Source organism: Lepisma saccharinum, chromosome 20 (assembly GCF_977018435.1).
Source record: "Lepisma saccharinum chromosome 20, izLepSacc3.1, whole genome shotgun sequence".
Lineage (NCBI taxonomy): Eukaryota > Metazoa > Arthropoda > Insecta > Zygentoma > Lepismatidae > Lepisma > Lepisma saccharinum.
This window is the reverse complement of record NC_139248.1, coordinates 31,423,917-31,437,094: the sequence shown is the minus strand read 5'-3', so window position 1 is coordinate 31,437,094 and position 13,178 is coordinate 31,423,917. Positions and strand designations below refer to the sequence as shown.

Sequence of the window (13,178 nt, the reverse complement as noted above, 5' to 3'; positions counted from 1 at the left end):
AATTTTAAACTGAAGACAGACTGGTTTTTATTGTATATGTTAATTCAAATCATTTCAAAGAACAGTTTGATAACACGTATAGGAGTGGAAGTTATTTTTAACTAATAAAATGATGGAATACGAATGAGAACATATTAATTGTCCTACAATGTTTGAATCAGCCACATTCATTGAACATTATTCATTATTAATTCCTGTGCTCTCGTTCAAGTTGTACGCTTTCTGATGCCACAAGACGAATTACATTAACATGACAACTTTCTATCTGAATTACAGCTATGTGTGTGAAATTGAGTTAATTTAGGGAAAGCCTTGAAATGGTTGTTTGGAATTAACTTTCTTTTATAAAAATATCTCTGCATAACTTTTACTTTCAGTCAGATTGGTTGATATATCTGTTTTATTTTACTTTGCTTACAACTTTTGGATTTCATTTATTGTTTGATTTGATTTATTTTACTTCGTTTTCCTGCCACTTCTCGCTAACCGCGGAGATGAACTTAAGTGATGATATGATGAAACTGGTGAAGGACATCACAAAGAACAAGCATGTGCAGGCCTGAATTCGAACTGGGGACCCTGACATTGTAGTGCGCTGTGCTAACCAGGGGGGTTTCATGACGCGCCTGCGTCATGGGAATTTTTTTGAGGGACAAAATTTTATACCAATTCTATATATCTTCACATAAAAATGGGGAGGGGGGTCGCATTGTTTGATTGACTTGTTACTGATTTTTAATTTTGGTTATTGTGTTTAGTTTTTCTACCTACCTGTGAGTTATCGCGGCGATAGGGTTGACTTGACACACCACCTCCTACGCCTTTAGAAACGGTTTCGATGGCATTAATACAAGGTTAGTGGAGCAGACAAACTGAGCAGAATATGGTTGACTAACAATGGCAGTGAGACTAAAGTATCTGAAGTAAACATATATTGCTTAAATATGTCTCTATTATACAGTGACGCAACTACAGGGGGGGCAGGGGGTCATTGTTCCCCCAACCTTCGACAAAAGTCAATTCTAGGGTAGCAAGGGGGCACGGATGAGCAATTACCCTTTCAATTTCAAATTTTATGAAAATAAAAATTCATTTTGTAAAATGTTCTTCCTTGCTTCGCTCGCATTATCTGCTTTTCTCGTTTTCGTCAAGTCCAGTAAAATTATTTGTGCCCTATTAAATCAATATTGTTTTCAATTTGCAAAACTTTGAGCTAAAAATTTTCTTGCTCGCTTCGCTCGCATTCTGCTTCTTCTTTAATGTAATGTATTTAAATAATATGTGTTGTATATTTGTATTGAATATGCTTTGAATACGTACACAATTTCATGTTAACTTGTTGCATATGTATTTTCTATTTTATGTCGCTCCATGTTTCATATGTGTAAAACATATGTTGTACATCAAAGTTACACATGTATCTTCGGAATACATTTATCATTAATTCTCTGCAATTCAAAAATACAGTTTGTGTGCTTGATTTTCATTATTAGCTAATGGGAAATTGATGGTGTTGAAAAAATATTTCAAATCGTTTGTTCCAAACAAATGCTTTAGCACCGACTTCTACCCCCTTTTTTCGTAATTTAAGAGGATAATAACGTTTTTGATACTGCTACTACTACTACTACTAATAATAAAGCCAATATTAATGTTATTGTAATTATTATTGGTACATTTATCCTAGTACTTCCCCTCCAGACAAAAATTCGTGGTTGCACCTCTGGTATTATATTTTTCCGCAAATTTTGTCTGACAAATATAATTTGAGTAATTAATTCGGCATAAACGGGGGGATGTTCTGCCTTTTTGGGGGGGAGTGCGTCATGGGCCTTGGGAGGGATGGTCACCCCTGGTGCTAACCACTTCGTCACGAATATCTGCTACACCAACTTTAGGCTAATCGTGAAGATGAAGATGAATGGCAATATGATGAAATTGGTGAGAGGACAGCCACAAATATACACGGGTAGGACACGACGCCAGCCCCACAGAGCAGTAAACTGGGTGTGAGGCCAGACACCAAATAGTCGTCAGCGCAACAATGAAGTCCACGGTGTAGCTACTAAATGAAAGAGCGGTTGCTATTTGGGTGTTTTCAGAACGGGTTACATCTTACACCCATCGGTACTACTTATCGAGTGAATAGATAAACCACTTACCTGACGAAAGATAAATAAACGAACTAAAATTCGGAAAGTGTTGGGTACATCCTTCTCTAATGGACCGATTTAAATTTCCCCAGACACTTTTTTAACCTTGCCAATGTTGGGAGACGATGACAGTGTTATACTAACATTTCTAGCTTTGTGAGAAGAGTGGACATTTGTCAACTTAAAATAAATGTTGGAATCAACAATATTTTTTGAAAGGCACCTGAACCCAATATGGCCTACCATATTGTTTGTAGTCGTATACAAAGTCAGAAAGATAAAAATAGTGGCAAAATTGAAAAGAGGGAATATTTCTGGGCGATTACTGAAAATTTGAGCCAATTCCAAATAATAACAAGGGGTGCAGTGAAGATTTTGTTAAAAAGTTACGTTTAGGCCATATTGGGTACATAGTTATATATTTTGTTCTTTCACATCACAATATGCAACAGACATTGTAAAGAAAGTACACCTACGTTGGTTTTAGAGGTAAATACGTATATTGATACACTTGCATTTTATTTACATAACATTTGCACAAACAAATAACATTGTTTACAAACAAATAAAGAAGGGAGTAACATGCCACAATTTGTTACAAGTAGACCATGGATTACACATCACAGTCTGGCCAAATGAAAGGTTCCTTATCATCCAGAGTTCCACACACACTACGTGAACATAAGAGTAACAAATGTCACATTTGCGCACGTCTTTCACGATATATTCCTCTGTAGGCCATATTGAGTACACCTTCCATAGTGTTCTTTTTTCCTTCGTTATAAACAATACTTTAGATTAAAGACTAAACGAAGTACGTTGTTGTAAAGTACAAATTGTGAGCTACCATAATATGGACCAGAGATATAGACATCACTTGGAAGATGCAGTAAGTAATATCTTGACTATGGAATATTAAATCACATAGAACACTATCACGAGGTTCAGATATTTCGCTTCTTTGTCCTCAAGTTACTGCACTATTGGTACAGCCAACAGATTCAATCACGTCACACGGACAGTCTAAACATTAACGTCATATGTTGAATTAATCATGTAACTACTTGGGAACAAGAAATAGGCCATGGGTTTACGTACCTTATGAAAATACATATAATAGTTATCCCTCTATGTGAATTGGAGGGGGAAGGGCAGAAAGTGTCTTGTCCCCTCAAAGTCGGCACCTATTGTTGTGTTTGTCCTGTGCAACCTTTATATCCTTGCACTTTTTTAAACCTTTCTCAAAGGCCTTCTAACATCCTTTTTTATCTTTAAGGTAAGGATTTTAGATAAGGGACTGTTTCCCCGTATATATCAAAGGGTGCAAAATGGGCACATGTGCCTACGAACCCCCCAAAATAATTTATTAATCCACCCCTATTAAAGTTATCTTATTGAAGTAGAGTTTACCATGAGAGTTGACATAATGTATGTAGAAAGATGAAATACAGCTATTTGTTCGTCTTGTACGGGTCATAAAGCTATGGTATCATTCAAACTGTTGATATCTCGAGTTATTGAATAGTATTTACGGAGCTATTGCACATCGTAAACTTGGCATCTTCTTGCTTAATCTAAGATCTCTTTCCATTAATCTATCAGACAACTTGGGTCTCCTCGGTCTAGAAGCGAGATTTGGATCTTGGCCAAAGAAAAGAGTTGAGAGAGAGAGAAGTGGATGAGCCTTGGAGGATGACAAGACAGCCAGATAACATTTGAGGAATCGGAATCGAACAATTCAATTGTGTAAGATACAATACTTTTTATCCCTTAGCATCCCAAAGAGTGATTTCCAATCTCCGTAAAGAACTCAGAGTGAGAAACGTGTCTATCAAGAATCTTCTCTTTGCTCGTTTTCTATCTTTGGTTTCCTTAAAATTTTCTCCAATCGTCCCCTTTCCTAATAAACCACTTCAATTGAATCTACTTTGTTCCCAGTAGAACAATCTTCTAGTCGTAGAGTCATATACTTTTGTATGTCCCAGACTGTCCGGCTGGGTACGAGCCAACCACATGTTACTTGCCTCATCCGCAACAATGGAACCTGAGATTACAAATGCATTTTACCTCCGTGGTGTGCTTAACAAAGCGCGCTACTACGACAGAGGTTCCGGGTTTAAATCCCGACCTGGACACGGGTGTTCTTTCCGAGTGTCCCTTCATCATATCACCAGCCATCCTCATCTTCGCGACTAGCCCAAAGTAGCAGAAAAGCGAAGTAAAATCACCCAAATCAATAATCTATCTTCTATATATATATATAAATGGATGTATTGGTGGGTGTGTATATTTGTTTGTTCCGGCATAACTCTCGAACGTCTGGACCAATTTCAACCAAACTTGGTACACGTATCTCTTGCAATCTGGAAATAAATACTGTGTGGGTAAGACACCCCTGGCACCCCTAGGGGTGTGGTGCGAAGGGGTGACATGTAAAAATAATCTAGAACCACCGATATTAAATTCCGCAGGGACAGACATACGTGACTCTATGCAATCCGCACAACGATAGTGTTTCTCGGGTTGTCTAACATTCAGGCTGTGTTGCGAATAGAATCCATAGTTTTTGTGACATTCCCAATGCGGTTCAACTCCAAGTTCATCACCTATCGGCATGGGGGGTGAGAGGGGGCGAAAAACAAAATGCCACAAATGACCTAGATTAGTGTCGAATCCATAGTTTTCGGAGTCGCTAAGCTAATTGGTGACATTCACGATTACATTCAAAATTAGTTACATTTTACACTATAGTTAGAATTCATTATTTTCCTGTCTAATAGAGATTGGGATAAATAAATACCCGAGCAACGCCGGCTAATCAGCTAGCAAATCAATAAATGCTTTTCACGTCCTGCTTTATTTTATGTTAACTTTTATTCACTTAAAAAAAGGTAAAGTGTTCCCCTGTGCTTAGCACTACGCCATGAAGGTATATAGGGGGTGCGATGGTAACGCCCCACACTTTCTTGATCCGGTCGTGAGTGGGGATGATGTGATCAGCACCACGCCCCTGACCGCCTTTACCCCCTAGAGTTTCCCACAGGTACCCATGTTATTCGACGCTGGGTGGGGGGGGGGCGCAGGGGCCGCTTCCAACGTTAGAAAAGTTCCCGGATTTGAACCGGCCGGGGATCGAACCCGGGACCTTTAGCATGGTAGTCGGACGCGTTACCGACTTTTTTTAAAAAAGGAAAGCCCCTAGGCTGAAGCTTCCCTCATCACACTTCATTCACATTTCTATTTCAGGACTTTTCAGGACAGACAATCACAAATACCCATGCCTTACCCGTGACTCGAACCCGGAACCCCTGGCGTTGTGGCGCGCTGAGCTAGCTACTCCGCCACGAAGGTCGACCCCGACTGAACCACCGCGGCCACACTTGTACATTTACATTTACATTTGTACTTTTATTATTTAGTGTAGCTTTTTTCCCCTCTTCGAGCTAACTGCAACGAAGAGAATGAATGGACAGTCACAATGAACTCCCTTGCCCAGGCCGGAACTTCAAACCGTGAACTTCTGTGACGAGATCGAAAGTCAACCACTTAACGCGCCCAGCAAGCGATCAAGCCTGGATTTAGATACAAATTAGTTTTGCAACATTTTAATTGCAAAGCGTCATTGGATTTTAAATGAAAAGGTGTAAAAACATATTATTTGATGATTGGAAGTGTCAAATGTATGAAGCGAAAGCACGTTGTATAGTCCAGTAGAGAGAACCAACGTAGCAGGAAATGACACCACATCACTCACGACAGAAAATTGACTTGCCTGATTTTTTTCCTGACCCATCATTTCCATTAACCTGAAGCTAATTATAATTATTTAAAGCAATTTATTTGTAGTTATGAAAAATAAAGGTTTGGTAATGAAATTTTGCCTAAAAACTTTTATCGAATCGAATTGGGGACCCTTGGAATTATAAACCAATAACGTTACCACTACGCAATTGCCAAGGCTCCATGCTATTTTGAAGAAAATTTTAACATATAATTCCGCTAGAACAGATTTAAAAAAAGCGTTATATGCAATTTCATTTTAATTTTACGAAAATTATAACAGTCGAAATGTAATCTGCACCTAAAATTTTCCATCTGATATTATCCACTTCGGGGTTTCCCGCTAAAGCAATCGAAATTTGTCTGGTCACTAATGTACGCTTATCATGTACGCACACAAAATTTATCTACTAGTGAGTGTTTTTAAAGAACAGAAGTTACCACGCTTGTAAAATCAAAGGTTTATTCTTTTCCTTCAGAAAATAAATTCTGTAATATATCCCAAAGTATTCAGAAATTACAACTAACCTTTAGTTGTATATGTTATTACAATGAGTCAAAGGAAACTACGATCTACAGCGCACCATCTAGCGTTAAGAAAATTTCTATCGCAACGCAATTTTGTACATCAGAGAGCGTCACGAAGATATCACGATGCTAAGGATGAATTAATATTTAATGTCATACTGAGACTAACATTTCTATTCGTCATACAACTACATATATGAAAAAGACTGTTTTTGAATCTCAACACAAGGATGTTTTATTTCGACTTTGCAAATGACCAGACAATAGTGTATAACACGCTTCTTTGTTAGTGTACCTTCATCACTTAAACTCATCGTCGCGATTAGCCAAAAGAAGCAGAAACGCGACGTAATCAATCAATCTCCTATGCAATTGTAGTATTCTACAGTATGCGGCAACACCTGAGACATTGTAAATAAACATTAGCTCAACAGATGACGTTGATCAATTGAATGTTGTAAGAACTCCAATTAACAAGTAGTGTAACAGATTTTAGGGGGAAGGAACGATGGGTAATTCTAACAAAAATTTGTTTCATCATTAGCATCATGTCCACATGTTATCATAAGAAGGAAGTGTTTTAAGGAGGATAGAAAAAGAGAAATGAAAGAAGCCTTGGAGAATTAGAGAAAGAATTAAAGAGACAGGGACAGACGGCAGAGAGGGAGAGAACAAGAAATGGGGAATCGAGAAGAAAATAATTAAAGAACAGAGAGAGAGAGAGAGATAGAAAAAATGGAGAAGCGAGAGAGGATAGGAGAAAGATAGAAGTTGAGAAGAGAGAAAGAGGAAGAAAATTGAGAAGCAAGAGAGAGAGAGAGAGGGACAGATACGGAGAGAAAGATAGAGCAAAGCAGAAATAATACAAGCAGAAACAAAGCAGAGAGAGAGGGAGAAGGAAGAAAACTAGCAGAAGATCGATAGACAGAAAAGCTAAACAGAAATAGACATGGAACGTGAGAAAAAACGTAGAAAGAGAAATGATCAAGAATAGAGGAAATAAACGCGAAGAAAGACCAACTAATCGAAAACTAGATATAGAAGATGCAATAAAGGGAATAGACAAAAGTGATACAAGTATAAAGAAAGTAGACAGTTGTTCCTTATTCCCAGGGAGTCTCATGAATCTTTCCACAGATTATCGCCGTCCACCGAGGTGGCAACAGTTGTTCCATTTCACTCCACAAATTCGGTAGGGCATGTTAATGAAAGCTTTAAGAATATCGTTGAAGCTGCATCCAGTAGATCGTAAAGCCAAATTTCTGAGTACATTACATGCGTTTTCTATGACTAAAATTCGAATTCCTCCAAAATTTCAACTGCTCTACCGAAACAGGAATCTCTCCGGGTTTCAACATGTCCGACAAGGAGATTGCTGTCATGTGAGGCTGCAGTTAACATGGGCAGTCCGTCAGAGGAACGAGGCATGAAAGATTTATCCCGCGTTCGATCATGAACGGGCACAATCTGATGATCCAGGACGCTCCTGCGGAATTCTGGGATATAAACGATTCGTCTGCAGAGGTTGTCAACAAGGCTCGTTCCCGACGACAGAAAAGGGGGTGGGGACCGGGAGAGGGGGAGGAAAGGGGGCGGGGGATAATTTTAACGAGAGCGACATGAAAAAGCCATCAAATTTAGTTTCGTCCTCTCATTTGCTCAGCGTGGTTCATTTGTTCTGCATAATGATCCGACTCGGCAGCTCAATGAATTATATGACAAGTGGAGAGGCTTCGTTCACAGTGGGTCTATTGTGTCAGGTGCGTAGTTATGTGCATGGAATGTCCTTGCTGGAGATTAACTTTAACGCTCCGCATCGACCCTAAGTTACGATTTGTGTTTAGGAGCATTCAAGGCAAGCGTCGCTGTTGCGTTTTAGTGGCTGCGTTAACGCTTAGGCTATTTGTGCTCGTTATGTCATAAGTGGGATAGGACTGACACCCTGGCAATCCTGCGCTCGAATATCTTACCCATATCCAGGACAAAATCAATCGAATCTTTGCGATACTTGCCCAGTTCTTTCATGTTCATCCACTTTGAATAACCACACTAGCCCCGTCCGCTCTGCACTTCTTGACTCTTTTTGCACTGGCGCGTCTAGATTGTTACACGGTGCAACACCGACTCGTGTACTTCGTTGATTTGGTGCCAAGTAGTGTATTTGCTGTCTACACCGTTTGCACTACGTCCTGGCTCGGTGTATTTATGGTGTATGGTCACGTTGTGAGTTATGGCCGTAGGCAGGAAAAATTTTCGGGGTGGGGGTTCCATGGGCGTTGCCAGAAATTGAGATAATAGAAATAATAACAATACTTATACAATAATAATAATAATTAACATATCATAATTATAATCCATTTTTATTCCAAAATAATAAAAATTATATTATTATTATTGTTGTTATATCCTTGAGGAGGCTTACTCAGTACAGCAGATGAGTGAATATGCGTTTCATACAGCATACAGTGTGTACTGAAATGCACAACTATTATACTTATTGATATTTTAAATACCTTCATGAAAAAGCTTTCAAAGTTAGATGGACATTTTAGTCAAGGTTTTTGTTGTTTGACCTTAAAACTTAATTTTTGGAATTTTGAAAACTATGTAACCAGTTATTCTTTTTAATAACTTAGCCCGGTGCATGTATTGTAACCGCAATCGCGAACGTAACCCGCTACAAAACTGGAGATCCGAGGTTTCAACTCCTATCATGGAGGAATTTCAACTTTACGGGATAGGGAACTTAAAAGTTGGAAAGGAATTTTATAAAATCATAAGGGAATTTTCAGCCTGACCCAGGAATAATATTGGAAAGAGGACAGCAGAAGTGAAGTTTGAGGGATCCAAGAAAAAATACTGTTTTCCTCAAATTCCAGAATTCCAAATGTATGAAAATTCTAGATAAATCGTTGTCTCCTTGTTGTTTTCCTGTGATACTCCGAATAAATTTTTGAAAATGAGTTACAGATTTTGATTTCTGAACTATCATTAATCCAACATGTGAACCCTACAACCCCCACCCCTCTAAATACGGCCATGTTGTGAGTGCTACCTAATGAAATGAATTTTAAAGCGGCAGACAGGCATTTGTTGAATCTTCTGAACTTGAACACCGCTTTCCGTCTATTTGGTTCAACGTCATTTCCTTGCACCACCAGTAGCGTACGCAGGATTTCATCAAGGGAGGGGTTATTTCGAAAACTTTCTACAAATTCACATTACCATTGTTTTATTATACTTTAATTAATTAATTAATTAATTAGTTCAATTACTACTAATAATACTGCTAATGCAGCTGCTATCACTACTTATATCACTACTATTAATAAGTAGTAGAGATCTACATAAATATATTTATGAAAGCAATAGAACAAAATTACATTTTTTTGTTTCTTTGTTACGAAATAATTGTCTAGTCAACGGTTATTTGTGTATGATAGGTGAGACATTTCAAGTGTGAAGAAAATCCATAAAAACAAGCAAATATATTAAATTTATTGAAATAATCAAAATATGAAACTCATTGAAGGAGCCGCGGTGGTCTAGTCTGACAACCTCGTGGCAGATCCGGGTTCGATTCCCGGAATAGGTTGGAATTTATCTAGCCTTGTCTCCGCACCCAGCCTCATAGCAATGGGTACCTGAGAGCAATCCTGGGGATAAAGGCTGCAGGAGCATGGTGCTGATCACATCACCTGCAAAGTGGCCGCGATCGAGAATGTGTGGGGCCCACCACACCACTACGTGTGCCTTCATGGCACGGTGCTATTTATGGAACTCACCCACGATGATGATGAAGCGCGAGAACAATGTTGCTAAATTCCACTGAGTCTATGTTTTAGTTCAAAAGTAAGTGATTCACAAAGCACTTCTTCAACATTATTTAATGATGTGGATGTAGACTCAGCATCACTTGAGAGTTCACAAGGGGATGTGAAATCAGTACCGGGAAGAACGTTTGCATTAAGGTCGGCACACTGCGACGAAGCAAGGAATTTTCACAATTCTCGCGAGAGTCGCTGCGCGACTTTTTGCAAAAAAATTGCAAAATTGAACTTTACGGCCGCTTACATTGTGTTTGGAATGTTGTGTTTTTCTTCATGGTGCATGGGAATAATAATACAAATTATTATTATACGTAGTAGACTATTATTATAATTATTATTATTGTCGCAGATCTTCGTCTATAATAAATTAGCCATTTTTATTTTTTTCTACAGCCTTTTCAATAATATTTCCAAAGCTCAAGGGGGGGGGGGTTAAACCCGGTAACCCCCCTTGCGTACGCCACTGTGCACCACCCTGACACTGAAATGCACCTGCACTACACCCAGTGACAAAAAGGGTAGCGAACTAGACGGGGCTAATGTAAATGAAAGTGTTACCCAAGCGACACGGGGTGCGTTCCGAAAGTCTTAAGGAAACGAACGCATTCAACGAAAATAACTGGGCTCGTAAATATGGTGAAACCAGTTATTTTACAGACTTATGGGACACTCTAGGCGAAAGCGCAGGCGCAGAGTTTTGTTTAGAGAAAGTTTCCGCATGGAGTCCACCGGAAGGAATGTCCCCTATGGCAAAAGTAAACTCTACTGTGGACACTGTTTCTCATTTTAATCACATTCTAAGAACAGTTAAGGCATACTCATCTTGTGCATTTTGCTTCATATCACTATCTGTTAAAATTATAATACATTTTCCGAACTAGTGCATTTTGAATCCATCAGCACGCGCGTTGTCTGCAGACAGCAGACGATTCTCACCGAACAAACCAGCCTCCTGGCCCGTGCGTTTGGTGAATCTCGTTCTTGCACGAAACGTACGGAATGCGACTTTTGGGACAGCATAATGAAACTCACGAAACGCACGGAAGCACTTATGGAACAGCCAGTTACAATAACTCGTTCTACGCGTTAAACTCTTGCGACTTTCGGAACGGGCCCACAAACAGTGGGCATTTTGGTCAATGGCCCCCTCCAGTTCTCTCCACTTTTTGACTCTCTGCACTCGCGTGCCTAGCAGGTTACACGGCGCAACACCGTCTCGTCTATACCCTATCCCAACTATCTCTGGAGCAAAACCGCGCATAGCGGCAGAGAAGGGGTGGATCGAGTGGGCGGAGAAAAGGAGTACACGCTGCTGCAAAGACTAATAACTGCAGTCGCCTTTCCTCCTCCACGGAATCGCGTTCCCTCTCAGGTGTTCATTTGTTTCATTTGGTGTTTTAAGTCCACTTTATGCACAGTAAGGCTAATCGGGACTGGACCTACAGTTTACAGTGGGATCGGAACCGCTATGTGCCTCCAACGGGTATCGAACCCGGGACTCCTTGATTCCAAGGCTATGACGCTACCACTGCGCCATCGGGGAGGCCCTCAGGTGTTCATTGGTCGAGATCTCTCCAGTCAGTACTTGCGCAGAGATTTGCTTTCGTATGCTTATGGCTAGGGCTACGATTTTTATGACTTAAAAATCACCAAAATATGCAAAATAAAATATGCTCTTATGAACTGAAATCGTACAAAATATGCACCATGATTTGAAAAATATGCCGTTATAACTGGACTGTTTCAAACATCAATATCTAAATGGTGAGATGTTTTCACATGTACTATTTTAAGGTCACTTTATAGGCCCTGAGTTGCAATGCACAATGAACACTTTCTGTAAATTTTCAAATAAAAATGATAAAGACTTTGCAGCAGTAAAAAAAAACCTCGAGTGAACATGGGAGTAAGAACGAATCCAGTTCGAAAACGACTTGGTTGAAAAAGCGAAAATATGCTGAAAATGATCGAAAATCCATCAAACTATGCTCTATCACGCAGAAATGGTCAAATATGCAAAAATATGCCCTTAAAAAGCACCTTAATTTAATTAGTTCCATTATAATATGAATTTCTATATATTTAGGGAACACATCACCCTTACCAAAAAAAAAAAAAATCTTGCCGACAGTATTGCCATCTATGATCGAGGCCGACAACTTTTCAACAACCCTCGTACATGCACTTGCCGGTCGCGAAGACAAGTTATAAATAGCTAGTGATTAATCATTCCACGCTATGTCGCATTTAGGAAAGCCATTAACGTAATAAGATGTAAATGAAGATACGTAATTCGCTGCAGATGACGTGAAACCATAATCACATTTACCCGTTGCATCAGGAACTTGATTTGATGACGAGGACAACAATGAGACCACGAGTGTTCGTAGCATGACGTGAGTTACCTTGACTTATCAACAATGTCGCCCTTTCCTTTCGCGTGAAGCCGTAACTTGGCGTGACAGCGAGGTTAACAGGTGGGCGGGGGCCCCTTCGCAGAAAATCACGCGAGCTTTTCCCAGCTATTTCCGCTACAGGGCCGAGTGGTCGAAGATAAAGTTTGAAGTGGACTTTGCGGGCCTTGAACCAGCAGGCGAAACCACAAACTCTATATCGTGAGCGGATCAGCCAGCAACAAGTGTTCGGTTCCTTGATTCTAATATTGAAATTCAGCTTTCCCTTCATTCCTAGTTGGAGTTCGTTTGCAACGTTTTCCAAGATAGAATTCCGCATTTACCACAAAACTGTTTTTATCGATCTCTGATTTCAATTTGACAAGACTACGTTCATTGTTCACGTTGAAAACGAGAACAAGCTTAATAGTTTCTCTCTGAATTTTCAGCGAAGAAAGGTACTAGTTGTGATAGATCTACTCTTGGGGAATTTG

The 13,178-nt window shown here is 39.5% G+C and overlaps 1 protein-coding gene across 2 annotated transcripts in view; it reads right to left on the bottom strand.

Moving 5' to 3' along the window:
• Nucleotides 1–13,178, bottom strand: part of LOC146003849 (inactive dipeptidyl peptidase 10) — a 601,005-nt gene that overhangs the window by 375,078 nt on the left and 212,749 nt on the right. The window lies entirely within an intron of this gene.